This window comes from Thunnus maccoyii, chromosome 12 (genome assembly GCF_910596095.1).
Source record: "Thunnus maccoyii chromosome 12, fThuMac1.1, whole genome shotgun sequence".
NCBI classification, from domain to species: domain Eukaryota; kingdom Metazoa; phylum Chordata; class Actinopteri; order Scombriformes; family Scombridae; genus Thunnus; species Thunnus maccoyii.
The window spans coordinates 32,516,943-32,532,161 of NC_056544.1; the positions used below are offsets into that span (position 1 = coordinate 32,516,943).

The window sequence follows — 15,219 nt, forward strand, 5'->3', positions numbered from 1 at the left end:
AAACTGTATCTGAGATGTTCTGTTGTCACTTTTGTCCACACTGGAGGATCTTGTTGTTCCTCTTTGAGTTTAACTGATATCAGAAAGTTATTTATTTACATCTCAAAAATCACTGAGTTGAACAGTCAACAGAAATAAACTACTTTGTGTTCATTATACTGTTATTATATATGTATAACTGTCTGGTTGTTTGTTGCTGCATCATATCTCTGTTATTCATGTTCAGCTCATTAACATCAGAGTTTCAGTTTTATAAAACAAACACTTAGACCACTGAAGTTTAACAGTGTGTGACTCCCTCTAGTGGATGTTGTGGAGTATTCTGTCGTCTTTGCTCCAAAGGTTTTTGTACAGAGTTTTGGTGTTTCCTGTCACTGCTACAAAAAAACCTTACAAACACAAATTAAAATGAATCACACAGCAGTGAAAACAACATAAATAAATCCAACAAAGCAGCATCATATAAAATAGGGTTAAAATAGTAAATAGAAGTATAAAATCATCATCAATGCAAACTTGATTTGAATAAAGCAATCAGAGGGAATAAGCCACTTTGAAAAGGTGCGTTTAGAGACGGGATTTGAAGGTTGGGAGAGAATCAGTGTTGCGTATGTCTGGGAGACAGAGGTCCAGAGGTGAGGGGCAGCACAGCTGAAGGCTCTGGACCCCATGGTTGTCAAGCAGGCAGGAGGTGTAGTGAGGAGAATGGCAGAGGATGATCTGAGAGTACAGGAGGGTGTGAAGGTGTGAAGGAGGTCAGAGAGATACAAAGGTGCTAACTTATGAAGGGCCTTGAAGGTGAGAAGCAGAATCTTAAAGTCAATACGGTGTTTAACAGGAAGCCAGTATAGTTGCTGGAGAACAGAGGTGAAATGTTCTTTGGAAGAGGTTCTGGTAATGATACGGGCAGCAGAATCTTGAACCAGTTGAAGTTTATGGAGGAACTTGTGAGGAAGACCAGAAAGGATAGAGTTGAAGTAATCAATACAGGATGTAATCAGAGCATGAGTGAGAATGGTGGTACTGTTGGATGTAAGAGACGGACAGAGATGAGAGATATTGTGTAAGTGGAAGTCAGCAGACAGGGTGATATTATTGATGTGTGGCTCAAAGGATAATGTGCTGTCAAGGATGATGCCCAGACTCTTAACCTGGGGGGAAGGGGTGACTGTGGAATAATCAATAGTCAGTGAAAAACTGGTGAGTTTGGATAAAGTAGATTTTGTACCCACGAGGAGAATCTCTGTTTTATCACTGTTAAGTTGGAGGAAATTATGTGAAAGCCAGGATTTGATTTCCAGCAGGCAAGCGGAAGAGGAAGAGGATGCAAGAGTGGAAGTAGGTTTGGTAGACAGATAGAGCTGGGTGTCATCCACATAGCAGCGGAACTCTATTCCAAATTTTCTGAGAATATGGCCAAGTGGTGAGAGATAAATGATAAAACGAAGGAGGCCCAAGACAGAGCCCTGAGGAACACCGCTAATAACAGGGAAGGACTGGGATTTTAGATTTTCAAGTTGGACAAAATGAGGGCAACCAGAGAGATATGAATGAAACCAGGAAAGTGGGATACCAGTGATTCCAGTGGAAGCTAATCTGTCAAGGAGGATGGTATGTGACATGGTGTCAAAGGCTGCACTCAAATCCAGGAGGACAAGTATGGTTGAGAGGCCAGAGACTGCTGCTATCAACAGGTCATTGGTGATTCTGACCAAGTCTGTCTCTGTACTGTGGGAGGGACGGAAACCAGACTGAAAATGTTCATACAGGTTATTGTCTGACAAGTGAACCTGAATCTGAGCTGCAACTGTTCTTTTGAGTATTTAAGAGAGAAATGGTAAATTTGAAATTGAAATTATTCAAATTGTGTTGACAGATGAAGGAACAAGACCAGAAATAAGGGAGGAATGTATGATGTCGGTTATTAGAGAGGACAGGTGGGGTAGACAGGCTCTTACCAAGTGAGTAGGAGGAAGATCTAGTTGGCAGGCAGAAGATTTGGATTTTCGAATGAGGCCAGATATTTCAGCAACAGTTGGTAGTTTAAAACTAGAGAGTGTAGAAGAGGGGGAGCACAGACTGGTGGATAAAGTGAACTGCATGTTATATTTCTTGAATAGGTCAGTTGCAGGTGGATATTTTTAATTTTGGCACTAAAAAAGGTTTTTGTACTTCAGTGACAGTTTTGCTCCTCCCTTAATCTCCTCCTCCCTGCTCTCACAGCTCTGACTAATAATGTGTTCAATGTGCTTTTCATCACATCATACTGATTAGCTCATAGCTAATATGATACTGAAATATAATATTGAACAATTTAAAGATTGACCTTAATGTCAAATTATGATTTTACGGCAGGACTTAAAGAGTTCATGATAAAAACTGACAGTATGAAACAAACATTCTCATATTTTCATTACATTCACTTTTTAACCCGACGAGTAACTTCAGGTTTTTGTTCAACACACAGTTTTATGTCACTTTATGTTTGATGGTGTCTTGTGTTTGAAGCATCATCCAGCTGGTTTGTCATTGATGTGGATTTGCTGCTCATGTGAATCCTCCCACAGTGTTTCATTAGCAGCTGTAACCACAGTGACTCTGATAAAACAGGAATTAGCAGAATCCATCTGATATGAAGCTGTGGTTTGAATACCACTTCCCTCCTCTTTGAAGAGTAGTCAGATATCTGTGTTCAGGTTTTTGTACAGCCTCTTCTACACTTTCTATCACTGTGGGCTGCAGAGCACAGTAGTAGAGAGCTGTGTCTGCCAGGGTTAGACTCTGTATGGTCAGCTCAGTTGATGTAGCTGTTGTTTTGGATTTATATCGTTTATCAGGAATATGATCAAGACCACTCGCTGATTTTGCTCCTTTCCAGAGTATAAACTGAGGTGCCTGAAGGTCAGAATGATGTTTGTACCAGTGAAGTGCAGGAATAGTCTCGGTTGTATCATAGGTACATGTGAGTGTGACAGATTCTCCTTCTCTTCCACTGACTTCATCTCGCACAGGAGAGATTGTGTCTCCAGCTATTAGTCCTGGAAAAAGTAGAGAAAATGAAGCCATTAGACTAACATTGTTCATGAGGCTGAGAGGAGAAGACAGTGGAAAATGTCAACTGTACAGTGTTACTCTGTGGACACAAACTGATCAACTGTTCATTTGACTGATTTCTATAGAAATCATCTTCCAAGGTGTTACCTAGTGAAGGAAACATGTTGTATTAAAGTTCTGTTCCAGAGTCAAATATCCATCATTTGGAAAATATCACACAATGACAAAAACATACGTACCTACAAGAGCTGAAAACAGTGAAATGACAGCCAGTGTTTCCATGGTTACACAAGTGAAATGCTGTAAGTGAATGTTGAGTTTGAATAAGTGTTGAGTGGTTTTGTGAGTTGTGTTTGGTCTGATGTTCACAGCTGGAATCAAACAGCTCTCTGCCATGCAGCCACCTCTGCAGTCAGTAGGAGGAGACTCATATGTCAAATGACATTCATTTGTAAAACTCTTCATCACAACTGTGTCTCATGAGGGAAAAGAATCTAGACTGTTTGATAAGAAACCACTGAAGTTTAACAGTGTGTGACTCCCTCTAGTGGATGTTGTGGAGTATTCTGTTGTCTTTGCTCCAAAAGTTTTTGTACAGAGTTTTGGTGTTTCCTGTCACTGTGGGCCGCAGAGCACAGTAGTACACAGCAGAGTCAGACAGCTGCAGCTCTCGGATCTTCAAAGGAACTGATGTTCCGTTGATTTTAGCATCAATCCTATCTTCAGCTGCAGTATTAGCTGCTGTTCCAGACATTAAACCTCTCAGCATAAACTTTGGGAAATCATTTACTTCTTGTTTGTACCAGAACAAAATGGGACTTCCACTGGTCTTAAATGTACAAGCAAGTGTAACTGTGTCTCCTTCAGCAACAATGACATCTCCTGTTGGCTGGGTCACGCTGTCTTGTCCTTTACACTCTGGGGAAGAACAGAACATGCAGAGGAAGAGATGAATCAATAAAGATGATTGATTAAAGGAGAACAATCAGCAGCTTTAAAGAGTTACCTAGCAGACACTGAGACATCTAGAATAGTCTGTTTCTACTGACTGCTGTCTGTCAGACTGAACCACATCTTTTTTTCTAAAAAGAATTATAAATGGTGGCAGAAATAACTTGTTCCCTCTATGATGGACATTTAAAGCACTTATAGCTCAGTTCTGTGTTAAAAACTGTTGAGAAAGGAAACACATTCTGCTTTCTGTCTTACCAAAGAAAAGAGCAGCAAGAATAATCCACAGCCAATGTTCCATCTCTACAACAAGGTTTAAATCAACAGGAGAAACTATCTGATGTTTAACATTCAGTCTGAGAATTGTTCTCTTCACAGCAGCAGTTATTATTGACAGAATGATTGAACACAGTGCAGAAGTAGTGCACCGCCTACTTGATAATGTGGCCCTCTAGTGGAGGTAAAAAGTTCAGTACAACAGTGTGGAAAAAAGGCTTCCAGCAGCTTGTCAGTGTGTCAGCTTGTGTTTTTGTACAGAGACTGTGGGTTTGCTGTCACTGTGGGCCTCACAGCACAGTAGTACAGAGCAGTCTGTCACTGCAGCAGAGGAGATCTGCAGATCCATTTGGGTTTTATCTTTAATCACATTAACAAACAGTCCAGATACTGGATTTTCAACCACTTCTCCGCTTTCCATGTGAGAGATGAGGAACTCTGGTGGTTTTCCTGGATATTGTCGATACCAGAAGAAATAATCAGCAGCTCCTCTCGTATATGTACAGGACAGAGTAACAGTGCTGCCTTCTAAACTGTTCTCTTCATTGTTGACTGGAGTGAGTTCTTCACAGCTGACACCTAAAGGAAGAGATAACTCTGTTTTACTTCATGTTTATCAGTAAAACTCCTTTACAGTCAATAGTAGAAAATATTTTTTAGTAGTTCATCTGCTCACCTACCTGTCAGTGTGACGAGAAACAAAGTCAGAAACAGACTAAAGTGCACTGACAGCATCTTAAAAACCAACCGTGTTTGTGTTAAAGTCCACAGTGAAAGTTTGTGTCTTTTCTGTTCTTCAGTCTCAGGTTTTCTCCTCCCTCCTCTCAGCTCTCAGCTGTTTTTCCTTCCTGCTGCTGTCTTCCTCTTCAGGATATTATATAACTACGATCAGGTGATAAAAGGATAATTATCAGACTTTGTAGCTTGTTCATTAAATTTTTAAATGTTTCTTTGTGAGAACAGTGAACGAAATAAACTTTGGCTTCAATCTACATGTTTTCAGACATTAATGTGATCATTATTTTGCAGCAGATACTGCTCCATTAAAATATTTACTTCTTTAATTCATAAGTTGAGATGTTTTTAAGTGTGTGATGTGCTAAAAACATTAGTTTCCAGAGAGGGTCTCTTATATTTCACAGATGCTGACTGATGACTTTAATGCAACAGTTCATAATAAATTAATATTTGAATGTATAACAGCAGTGGAGAGAAAGATTAGACTGTAATCATTATCTAAGAAACACATGTACAATATTTTCATAATACAAAATGTTTTCATGTTTCTCTGTTATAACATGTTAAAGTCACGATCAAGGAATCACATTCAGACAAAAGTGGAATTGAATTTTTTTCATGCAGAAACTTTCATACCTGTCAGAATGACTAGAAACAGTAAAGAAAATACATAATAGTCCAATGCCAGCATGTTGAATGAAGGTAATGTTTGTGGTTTGTGTATTGAACTCTGCTGAATATGGAAGTTCGTCTCTCTTCTATAGTTCAGTAACAGCTTAGCTCCTCCCTGAATCTCTCCGTCTCCTCTTAGATCTGTATTTTCACTTCTCTCAGTTACTCTTCCTCTACCTTCAACTCTGGAAACTCTGATGCTGCAGTCACCATCATATAAATCATGTTTCACTCATGTTGGATACAAAAAGTGATTTTACATTAAAATAATTTCAGTTTATAACAGAAATATATTTTTCACATCATCACTTCATCCTCAGTAACAGTTCAGTCAGGAGACTTGTACTAAATGACAGTTTTCATTAGAGATTAAATAGATAAAGGAAATAGGTGTATGAGGTAGTAATTATTTAGTAATTATGAGGAAACCTATCTGATTAAATTATAAATCACTCAGAGGAAAAATGATATTAGTTTTCTTTGAGTATAGCCATTTAATATTTTATGCATGATGAGAATAAATGTAAAATATGGATAAGAAGCCATCATGGCATCATTCTGTTAACTCTTGAATGTCACTCTGCCTGTTGGAGATAAAGTTTATTGTCTGTAGCGTCCACATCACACATTTGCTTCAACAAGAGAAACACAGATTGAATTTATACGCCGTCACTGAGGAACACCGTCAACATGCAGAGAACTGCCTCATGTTTTTATAAAAGTAATCAGAGATCATTATGTGTCTTATTTGTCCTCTGGGCCAAAACCTTCAGGTTGTGTGAACCAGTTTCAGTTTGAAGGATAAAAAGAAGAGAGAGAGAGAGAGAGAGAGAGAGAGAGAGAGAGAGAGAGAGAGAGAGAGAGAGAGAGAGAGAGGACACCTATGGTGGATGTTCAACCCAAACTGTGAGTTTCCCAAAGATTCCTGCTCACAGTTAACAGACTGTTAGCATGATTTTATATCAGCTGGAAGAGGGAAATGTTTTTTTAGTGACCCCTTTATACAGGGAGTTCCAGACATGTAGCTGTGATTATTTAAAGGATGGATCACCTTTTCAGGGTTTACAAAAACACAAAGGACCTGATGTTATGCTCCTACAGTAGAGACAAAAGTGTTACATCATTGTACAACTGAAGTCAGCTGATAATGAAAGGAAAGCTCAGCATCAGATATTATACACAGACTATGAGCAATATGCTTCACATTAATGGACAGCTGAACAAGGTTTGATTTCAACTTGTTGACAGAATTTTCACAAGTTGAAGGATCTCAGTTCTAGAGGCACTGAACTGTAGGAAAGTCTGAAACAGCAGCACTTAACATGTAACACACCAGCTGCCATAATGACTGTATTTTAATGTAATATACCATCAAGTTTTATCAGTAAAACGACTGAAATTGTTGTTTTAAACCACAAATCTTAACCCAAAGGAAATGTGTAAATTGAAAATGAGAGGACCTCAGGTTGAACCCTGTAGTACACCACAATAACTCTAGACTGTTTGAAAACAAACCACTGAAGTTTAACAGTGTGTGACTCCCTCTAGTGGATGTTGTGGAGTATTCTGTTGTCTTTGCTCCAAAGGTTTTTGTACAGAGTTTTGGTGTTTCCTGTCACTGTGGGCTGCAGAGCACAGTAGTACACAGCAGAGTCAGACACTGCAGCAGAGGAGATCTGCAGTTTGACTTCACGCTTGTCTTCAAACAGATCAGTCAAGAATCTTTTGTCTGACTTCAGAGAATCTGCTGGTCTTGCTTTGTTCAGTCCTGAGATGTACATGAGGAACTCTGGTGGTTTTCCTGGATATTGTCGGTACCAGAAGAAATTATCATAATCAGCTTGTTTGGAGTAGTTGTAGGACAGAGTAACAGTGCTGCCTTCTAAACTGTTCTCTTCATTGTTGACTGGAGTGAGTTCTTGACAGCTGACACCTAAAGGAAGAGATAACTCTGTTATAACATGTTGTCAAAGACTCATAACATGAATACATACAACTTCATGCTCAGTTTTCAATCAAACATCAATAGAAGTAAATATGAAGTGTGTCACCTACCTGTTAGTGTGATCAGAAACAAAGTTGAAAACAGACTTAATTGCATTAACACCATCTTGAAGATAACAAGAAACTGTCTGTGTTGTTTAGTATGAAACACCACAGTGAAAGTTTGTGTCTTTCTGTACTTCAGTGACAGTTTTGCTCCTCCCTTAATCTCCTCCTCCCTGCTCTCACAGCTCAGAGAGTGGCTGCACCAGAGATGGGCTCCTGAATACATCTCAAACTTGGACCTACAAAGTGGGACATTTTGCAAAATAACCTTCAAATACTCTTCAGAAGATACTCTACAGAAGAGGTAACAAAATTAATTAACAGTAGAGGAAATATCATCTTTAGATATATTTTTAAATCAAAACAGCTAGCTAGCTGTCAACTGCTACCTGCTACTGTTACCTACATTCCAAAGGAGAAACTGCACTCAGGAAGCTAACAGAAGAGTTATTTTGTGAAGAAGAGAAAGAGACAAGAAGAGAAATTAAGGGGTCCTTGTTGGTGGTATTCTCTCTCTCCATGAACTGGTGTGATGGTGGCACAACCAACGTTTGCAGCGGCCTCTCGTAGTTCCCACTTGCAGTATCGTTGTCCATGTCTACGTCTACATCTGTGTCAACCTGTGGAGTGTAGAGGAAATATGTCTATAATATGTCTATATCAGTTTTTTTGGACATTTGTGACAAAGACTTTTGCTTTGAGAAATACTGGCTGGGAGCTAAATCAGCTGATGGCGTTTGGTCTGCTGCACCCAGTGGACCCAAAGCAAGTGCAGATGAGTGCAAGCTAGGCTAACTGCTAACCTATACATACCGGTCATGCAACAATAATCATGTTGCCAAATGTTCTCTGGACAGCATAATGGATTATATAACTCCCCCATCAGTGCTGGTCAGTCGTTGACATGCAAGAGCTGTCTACATCCAATTGAGACATGTACTTTTCTCTCTAAATGCACTTTAATACACTGTGCTGCTAACTGCTCGTTCTTTTTTGTTTTTTTCTCTTGGGATTTATGTGTTTTTATCATTTTTTTAAATAGAATTTTTGCATACACAGTATATCTTTATCCTCTCTGTTGTTGTTGCACTGCTCTGAGCTGGGAGGAACAGCATTTTGTTTTTTGTGTATGCAAATACACAAGAAAATGTCAATAAACTAAATCTTGAATCTTGAAGTAAAGATTTAGTTATGTAGTTAAATAGTGCCTCAAAACCTCTGTTGTATCATCACTGAATAAGAAAGTTAAATAGGTTTTTAAACATCCAGCTTCTCATAGAGTCCAGGCAATCCTTTAAATCAGACAATTTGCTGAAATTGCCACATCTGAGGGAAATGTACAGCTGTTTGTCGTCTGCATAAAAGTGAAAAGATATGTTAAAACAGTAGTATATGAATAGAAAATAAGATAGGGCCAATAACAGACCCTTGAGGCACTCCATAACTCAAGACAGCAGCATCAGACATATCATTACCAACCATCACAAATAATTGTTTATTTGATAAATATGATATAAACCAGCTTAAATCAGAAATAGATGGGCCAACCCACCGTTGTAGCCTGTCACTGAGGACTCCATGATCCACTGTATCGAAATCTGAGCTAAGATCCAACAACTCAAAATATTTTTTGAAATAAAAGGTCATTTTGAGCTAGACCTGAAATGATTGCATACAGTTGGATCCAGATCAGGTTTGTTAAGCAGACACTGCACACTAGTTAACTTTAAACAGTTAAGAAGCATTAATCATGGCCAATAACCAAAGACCTACAGTGGCTACAACCTGTTTGAGAAATGTACTGTAACTTGTACTGAAATTCTTCAAGATATTCATAATGTAGTACCATGTTAATAGATAGTGATATGTAGCACAACAAGCTAGCGAAGCTCTGTTAACAGAATAGCATTCCTGCACATGCTCAGTAGTCAGTGACCATATCTCATTCACACTCGTAGTTCAAACAGTGGAGGCAGCAGACACCCTTGTTGAATGTCTAATGGAAACAGCTCATGATAAAAACTGACAGTATGAAACAAACATTCTCATATTTTCATTACATTCACTTTTTAACCCGACCAGTAACTTCAGGTTTTTGTTCAACACACAGTTTTATGTCACTTTATGTTTGATGGTGTCTTGTGTTTGAAGCATCATCCAGCTGGTTTGTCATTGATGTGGATTTGCTGCTCATGTGAATCCTCCCACAGTGTTTCATTAGCAGCTGTAACCACAGTGACTCTGATAAAACAGGAATTAGCAGAATCCATCTGATATGAAGCTGTGGTTTGAATACCACTTCCCTCCTCTTTGAAGAGTAGTCAGATATCTGTGTTCAGGTTTTTGTACAGCCTCTTCTACACTTTCTATCACTGTGTGTCTAGAGCACAGTAGTAGAGAGCTGTGTCTGCCAGGGTTAGACTCTGTATGGTCAGCTCAGTTGTTGTAGTTGATGTTTTGGATTTATATCGTTCATCAGGAATATATTCTAGATGACTATCTGATTTTGCTCCTTTCCAGAGTATAAACTGAGGTGCCTGAAGGTCAGAATGATGTTTGTACCAGTAAAGCCATGGATCAGTATTGGTTGTATCATAGTTACATTTGAGTGTGACAGATTCTCCTTCTCTTCCACTGACTTCATCTTGTTCAGGAGAGATTGTGTCTCCAGCTATTTGTCCTGGAAAAAGTAGAGAAAATGAAGCCATTAGACTAACATTGTTCATGAGGCTGAGAGGAGAAGACAGTGGAAAATGTCAACTGTACAGTGTTACTCTGTGGACACAAACTGATCAACTGTTCATTTGACTGATTTCTATAGAAATCATCTTCCAAGGTGTTACCTAGTGAAGGAAACATGTTGTATTAAAGTTCTGTTCCAGAGTCAAATATCCATCATTTGGAAAATATCACACAATGACAAAAACATACGTACCTACAAGAGCTGAAAACAGTAAAATGACAGCCAGTGTTTCCATGGTTACACAAGTGAAATGCTGTAAGTGAATGTTGAGTTTGAATAAGTGTTGAGTGGTTTTGTGAGTTGTGTTTGGTCTGATGTTCACAGCTGGAATCAAACAGCTCTCTGCCATGCAGCCACCTCTGCAGTCAGTAGGAGGAGACTCATATGTCAAATGACATTCATTTGTAAAACTCTTCATCACAACTGTGTCTCATGAGGGAAAAGAATCTAGACTGTTTGATAAGAAACCACTGAAGTTTAACAGTGCGTGACTCCCTCTAGTGGATGTTGTGGAGTATTCTGTTGTCTTTGCTCCAAAGGTTTTTGTACAGAGTTTTGGTGTTTCCTGTCACTGTGGGCTGCAGAGCACAGTAGTACAGAGCAGAGTCAGACAGCTGCAGCTTCTGGATCTTCAGAGGAACTGATGTCCCGTTGATTTTAGCATCAAATCTGTCTTTCTGGAACTCTGCAGCATTATCTTCAGCTCCATAATTATTACGGTGCAAAATATACTTCGGGAAACCATTTACTTCCTGTTTGTACCAGAATAAGTATGGACCTGTGTCACTGGTCTTAAATGTACAAGCAAGTGTAACTGTGTCTCCTTCAGCATCAATGACATCTCCTGTTGGCTGGATCACGCTGTCTTGTCCTTTACACTCTGGGGAAGAACAGAACATGCAGAGGAAGAGATGAATCAATAAAGATGATTGATTAAAGGAGAACAATCAGCAGCTTTAAAGAGTTACCTAGCCAGAGAGTCAGAATCAGGATGTTTCTCAGCCAGTGTTTCATGTCTGCAGTGAGAGGGGAGGAGAGAGAGGAAGAACATTGATACTCTGATGGATCTGGGCCTTCACATCATTGGCCCTTCCTCTTTATCATCTGTTGAGGAACTCTCAACATTTACATCACATTTACATTTCAGCTGTTTAGCTGACGCTCTTATCCAGAGCAGCTCATCATGAGGAGATTGAACCTGTCAACTGTTTTAAACAGGAAGGTCTCTTTAATCAGTGAACCACCCTGGTATTCCACCATCATCATCATCATCATCATCATCATCTCAATAAGTTTCTTTTGGAGATATAAAAGAGATGTTTCTATCAAAGTGTTCAGTGTCCTATCATATAACGTCTCCTGGAGCTAACATGAGGTCTGTCACCACATCTGATCAACAATGACAGGAACACAAACTGTGGAGAAAAAGGACGTTCTTGTCAAGTTCTTCTGTGTAGAGAAAATTATAATCAAGCTCACTATGACCTGGATTAGACGTGTTTATGAAAATGCAAAAAGAAATTGTTTTCAGACACAGTAGTAAGATTTCATTTCATTAATCTGGCCTCTCAGAATCCCGACCATCAGCAGATTCATTATAATTATATGCACAGAATTTACCTGACGCCCCTGAAGCTTTATCTCATCAAAGTTATCAGTGATGCCTCGTGCACCTTGTTCTTGTTAAAGACCCCCGACACATTTCTTCACATGGGAATGTCCGCCTGGTGCCCAGTTCTGGCAGGATATTGCCTCCAAACTGACAGCATTTATTTCATACCAGTTTTGGTTTTGAACATCATTTCCTCGCTTCAGGTCTCTAAACATCAGAAGTGTATAGTGCTTTCAGGTCTGACAGCTGCTAAGAAAATGATTGTAGTATGTTGGAAGCCCCCAAACAGGGGTGGAGCAGCGTTTTTAAAAGTGTGGGGGTTCTAGAGGTGGGACATGAGCACGGCAACCCCCCACCTTCGAGCCCTGTTCCAGTTTCAACATGCCAAATCAAAATGAATGCCATGAATTTAAACAATGTTTTCTACTACTGTAGTTGTAACCACTGCTTCAGCTTACCATTAAATAATTACTGAGACCATATGAGTGTAACAACTCAGCAGAATTTATTTAGGGTCTCATAGCAGTTTACTACTTACATCCAGTTATTTGTATGAATTGCTGTGCTGGAGCATAGTTATCCTTATTATACTTAAGATAATCACAGAGTATCTTTATCTTCTTCCTCACACACCTTATAGACATGAAATTAAAGAAAACTTACACTTCCATTAAAATGAAATGGATAGTATATGGATGCATAACAACCTGAATCCTGCTAACAAATCAGTATCAGTAAAGAGTCATTTCTGAGTCCAGGGACAAGTGCAACCTAAATTGTCTTCAATTAAAAAAAAAAAATCCAAAGGGGACCTTTAATTGTCTTTAACTGGGAAATTAAATACCAAAAGTTGTCCAGGAGGTTTTGTATCAGCAGGCGTCAGTTCCTCTCCAACAGCCACAGGGAAGAAGCTGTTCCTCTTCATCTGAAGTCTTCCTCAAAGCTAACAGGAGAAAGATCACATAAGCAGGTGATTTGAGGCTAGTGAGTGCAGAGAGTGAGCAACTAGCTCTCACAGACCACAGCTACAACCATCTGAACCTTTTTTAAGCTCAATAATAAATAGTAATATTACTGTGGTCTAGCTTTAATACACAATACAAACTATAGCTCATTCTAACTTATATTAAATGTAAAACACACATAACTCTCTGACATGAGGAGTAAAACTATGACGTCTAAAGCAACATATTCCTTTGACATTAAGCTTAAAACAGCATAAACTATGTGAGTTTACATTCTGGACACAGAGGTGTAACTTGTACATATTCTTGCTAAAGTCCACCTAGCATGGTGGCTAATTAGCGATTAGCTTAACTCACGATTAGCGATTAGCATGCTAACAAACATTAATTTGGTCATTAAGACTTTACAATGAGGCAGGCAACACATTTCCCTATGACAGACAGATGTTACACATCTTAAATATGAAAGCTCACCTTTGTCTTTGACCATTTAAAACCACAATAGAAGTGACTTTACAAACAAATTTGCCACCTGGCTCACATTTAGGATAGCCTATTTCATTTATGTTCAATGATGTTAGCTGAACTGATACATCACATAACAAGACAGTTACAAAAGAAAATTCTACATTACTAACTAGTTAAATAGCTGTTTCATACCTCTGATCTGTTATTCTCTCATCAACCAGCAGCGAGTAACAGAAGCACCGTTGCTGAATGCACAAACGTAACTTTACTGTACTTTAACTGTTTACTCTTCTCTGGCCTGGTGGGTTGGTCAAATGGCTGTGTTTGGCTGGATGGCTGTTCAATTAATCTAACTTGACCAATAGGTTTTTCATGTATGGGAAACTCAGTTTCATTTCATCAATGACTACCTCAGGAAAAAGTGGGGGGACGGAATTATGTTTCCGTGAAAGTGCGAATGTCACATCATCCATAACACCCACGACTGCGACGCTCCTGACAGGAGAAACTATCTGATGTTCAACATTCAGTCTGAGAATTGTTCTCTTCACAGCAGCAGTTATTATTGACAGAATGGTTGAACACAGTGCAGAAGTAGTGCACCGCCTACTTGATAATGTGGCCCTCTAGTGGAGGTAAAAAGTTCAGTACAACAGTGTGGAAAAAAGGCTTCCAGCAGTTTGTCAGTGTGTCAGCTTGTGTTTTTGTACAGAGACTGTGGGTTTGCTGTCACTGTGGGCCTCACAGCACAGTAGTACAGAGCAGAGTCTGTCACTGCAGCAGAGGAGATCTGCAGATCCATTTGGGTTTTATCTTCACTCACTTTAAAAGACAGTCTAGATACTGGATCTGATATCAGACTTCCTGTTCCTGAGTGAGAGATGAGGAATTCTGGTCGTTTTGCTGGATATTGTCGATACCAGAAGAAATAATCATTATAAGCAGCTTGTTTGGAGTAGTTATAGGACAGAGTAACAGTGCTGCCTTCTAAACTGTTCTCTTCATTGTTGACTGGAGTGAGTTCTTGACAGCTGACACCTAAAGGAAGAGATAACTCTGTTATAACATGTTGTCAAAGACTCATAACATGAATACATACAACTTCATGCTCAGTTTTCAATCAAACATCAATAGAAGTAAATATTAAGTGTGTCACCTACCTGTTAGTGTGACGAGAAACAAAGTTGAAAACAGACTTAATTGCATTGACACCATCTTGAAGATAAGAAGAAACTGTCTGTATTGTTTAGTATGAAACACCACAGTGAAAGTTTGTGTCTTTCTGTACTTCAGTGACAGTTTTGCTCCTCCCTTAATCTCCTCCTCCCTGCTCTCACAGCTCTGACTAATAATGTGTTCAATGTGCTTTTCATATCACATTATACTGATTAGCTCATAGCTAATAGCATTACACTGATTGACAGCTGACAGTTTTACCACATGGAGTTAATGACTGTGTTGTATATTGATTGAGTCCTTTAGGATAAAACAGCAGTGAGGAGAAAGTGGACCCTTGGTGGGAGCCTCTCAGCTGTTAGTGTTGTTGTCAGAAGAGTTACTGTGTGATACTCTCTCATTGATGTGAACCATACTTCATAACTATCAGGACAGTCTACATCATTCTTCTATCTTTCTGCCTTCATTGTTCTTTCATTTTTCTCACCAGTGAAAAGAATCTCGACTGTTTGGTA

At 39.1% G+C, this 15,219-nt stretch overlaps 1 long non-coding RNA gene across 1 annotated transcript; it reads right to left on the minus strand.

Moving 5' to 3' along the window:
- Positions 1 to 3,918: 3,918 nt before the first annotated feature.
- On the minus strand, positions 3,919 to 14,022 carry LOC121909410. Its single transcript, XR_006099430.1, has 4 exons — positions 13,721 to 14,022; positions 12,940 to 13,038; positions 11,452 to 11,499; positions 3,919 to 3,972 (listed from the first exon to the last, which is right to left on the minus strand). It is a non-coding gene; the product is annotated as an uncharacterized LOC121909410 (long non-coding RNA).
- Between the last annotated feature and the right edge of the window lie 1,197 nt (positions 14,023 to 15,219).